Source organism: Brachyhypopomus gauderio, unplaced genomic scaffold (genome assembly GCF_052324685.1).
Source record: "Brachyhypopomus gauderio isolate BG-103 unplaced genomic scaffold, BGAUD_0.2 sc91, whole genome shotgun sequence".
Lineage (NCBI taxonomy): Eukaryota > Metazoa > Chordata > Actinopteri > Gymnotiformes > Hypopomidae > Brachyhypopomus > Brachyhypopomus gauderio.
In genome coordinates, this window is record NW_027506912.1 from 189,138 (window position 1) to 192,242 (window position 3,105).

A 3,105-nucleotide genomic window follows, 5' to 3' on the forward strand; every position below is an offset into this window, starting at 1 on the left:
TGTGTGTGTGTGTGTGTGTGTGTGTGTGTGTGTGTGTGTGTGTGTGTGTGTGTGTGTGTGTGTGTGTGTGTGTGTGTACATGACATGCGTTCCTGAATTCAGAATCTATTTTTAACCATTTTTGTACATGTAATGCAAGAATTCGTTAAAATTGTTCTTTAGCTGCCTTAACTTACAATGTTGCTTTTCCTAAATAAAATACATATTAGACTACAAAACAAACATATAACTAGTTTTTTTGAATTGTAGTTTTGGGGATTGATCTCCTAGAACTTGAGTCATTTTTCTTAGCCAAGAGGCTGATAACAGATGAAGCACCTCTGTCCAAAAAAACGTCCTGTTTGTCTGGAAACGTTGTGAACCGAACAAACCCCGTGATGGTGAACAACGTTCAGAACAGCATGCAGCGGCGGAAAGGCACTCTGCAGTCCCGACGGACGGACAACGTCCGCACCGAGCCTGCCGAGGGCCGACCTACATGGAGTGGGGAAAACAGCAACGTGGGAGGTTAACACCGAGCTTGTCCAAGGAGTTGTAGGTCGGTGGTGTGAACCCTGAGATGGAGAAAGACCTCCACCAGGAATACTCAGGAATGACATCAATCAGAAGAACGCGGTCCTATGAATAGCAAAAAATACTGCAGTGTACTCACAAAGTCCCAGACCTGTGGTAGACGTCCCGAGAATGAGTCCTCACTAGAAGGTGGAGACATGAATCATTTTACAGGCCACTTAGAATGTACTCATTTTCAGATATGATTATTGTGTGATAATGTCCTCAATAGCAAAAGTTACACCGTTTTAGATCGAAACTCAACTGTGTGTGTATCTCCACATATACACAAAATATAATGTTACATACAACAGCAAACAAACCAAACATGACCACTATGTCATCAGTATTCCATTTTATTTTATCGTTGTTTTTCTTAAGTGATACAGCTACATAAAAGAATGAAATGTTGGCCTCGCATGACAGGTATTCAACAGCAGTCCATCCTTGCAAACTGTATAAGACTCTTATTCTGGCAGTGTAAGACTCTTAAACCATAATTTGTCATGATGTGGGGAAAAGTCCTTCAGAATCCTGTTGAATGTTCACCATACCAAGCCCTCATCGCCCCACTGCACTCTGTTTCATTCTCCCTCACACACACACACACACACACACTCTCTCTCTCTCTCACACACACACACACACACACACACACACACACACACACACACACACACACACACACACACACACACACACACAAACACATTTGTACACTGTTCATGGCTGCCCAGGCGTTAACATCTTCTGTAGCGTACTGCTCCAGCCCTTCATCATCATCATCAACACTACCACTCACCACCACTGATCGCAATAACAGTACTCTTTTACATTAGTTACCCTCATCAAAAGTACTGATCACAACTGTCCAAATCATAATTCATTTCCCCCTTTGTAGTCTAAAACAAGTGCATAATGAGCCACACTGCTAGTTCACCAGCAGAGGGCGCCACAAGCCCACCTTTCGTCATCACTCAAGCGTCGACAAATACAAGTAGGCTGTGTTCGAAATAGATTACTACATACTGGATACTGCATACTGGACTCAGTATATACTGGATACTACATACTGTTCCTCGTAGTAGTATGAAGTACAGTTTCCAGTATGCGACAAAAGCAAAGCATACTACGGGGTCACGTGATCGTAGCGTTGCATGATGGGATGCAGTACACCACGAAGATAGCTCTGTTTGCGTACTGGAATATTTTGCGGAAGTAGTAGGTCATCCGGGTATGTTTCGCGTACTGGAAAATTTCATTTTGGTCACATACTGCATACGGCATACTGATTTGGGGCTCGATCAGTATGCCAGTAGTATGTAGTAGGCTATTTTGAACACAGCCGTAGTGTTACATACCTAAAAGGCGAAATCACTTTGTGTCAGTTACAAGTTCAGCTTGCTTTGTTAACATTCTGTTAACATTTCCAAGTACGTGGTGTACAGTGACTGATAAAACCACAGAACATCACTCCTCTTGCTCCCAAAAGTCTTTGTGCAGAAAAACACTTCAGCCTCAGGTTTGGCGTATAGGACACTCTTTAAAGGGACCCCCCCCACCCCCCCCCCCAACATTTGGTACAGTCCATTACAGGCTACATGATTCCCCACAAATAATATAAACGTTACAGTAACATCCCCCAGGCAAAGACCAAGAGAGTAGGAGGGGTTAAAGACGCGCCTAAAATTGTCTTAGCCCAGTGTTCCTAGTGCAACCCCATTCGTGTCTTCCTGCCAAACTTTGGTTTTTGAGCCATGTTGGAGCTAACCAACCCTGTCGCCTTTTCCCCAAGTGCTTAAAGTACATATACACATTTACACTGTTACAGATTAAAACCACTGGGACCAACCAGCTGATCTCAGGTGTAGTGTCTCAAACCGAAACCTCTTCAAGAATAACAAAAAACAACAACAGGATGGCGATAATGAAATAAAATGAATACTTGCAGCCTTTAAAATGAACGCAAATATGTCATAACTTGGCGAGAGGTTCCTGTCAGTTCATGACTGGATACATAAAACCTGAGGTAAGTTTTTACAGTCATAATCTAACACAACCTATAAATGCCACTTCGGTTGCTATGGTTTCTTCGATAGGTCACGCCGACTGTGACTGTAGCCAGGCAACGCATTATGACACCTACAAGCGCAGCAGCTACGTAACCCAAGCAGCTGTAGCTAACATTCGTTCTTTCGTTGTAACCCGAGCGGAAAATAATTCAGATAGAACACAAATTAGATTCGTATGTTTTCGTCACAGCAGTTTCCGAATCCACAGATTAATTTTCAAATGGCGTCATTTAAACAAATTCCCTCAATGTTACACTCAATAAAGGGTTTACAAGCAAACATGACTGCACACACGTCGCTATGTGGAGGCCTCCCCTGCCAAACACTGTAAGACTTTCAAATCCACAAAACCTTCGACAGACTACAGCATTTCCCTTCATACTTAAAATGAAAATGATCGTGGATTGATAATTGACACACCATGGTTTTTTTTTTTTTTTTTTTTTTTTTTTTGCGGGGGGGGGGGGGGGGGGGGGCGGTA

General features: G+C 42.9%; 1 long non-coding RNA gene across 1 annotated transcript; it reads right to left on the reverse strand.

Annotated features, from left to right (window-relative positions):
- Window positions 1-20: 20 nt before the first annotated feature.
- LOC143494159 (uncharacterized) lies at window positions 21-3,094 on the reverse strand. The gene is made up of 2 exons (XR_013125558.1): window positions 653-3,094; window positions 21-474 (listed from the first exon to the last, which is right to left on the reverse strand). It is a non-coding gene; the product is annotated as an uncharacterized LOC143494159 (long non-coding RNA).
- Between the last annotated feature and the right edge of the window lie 11 nt (window positions 3,095-3,105).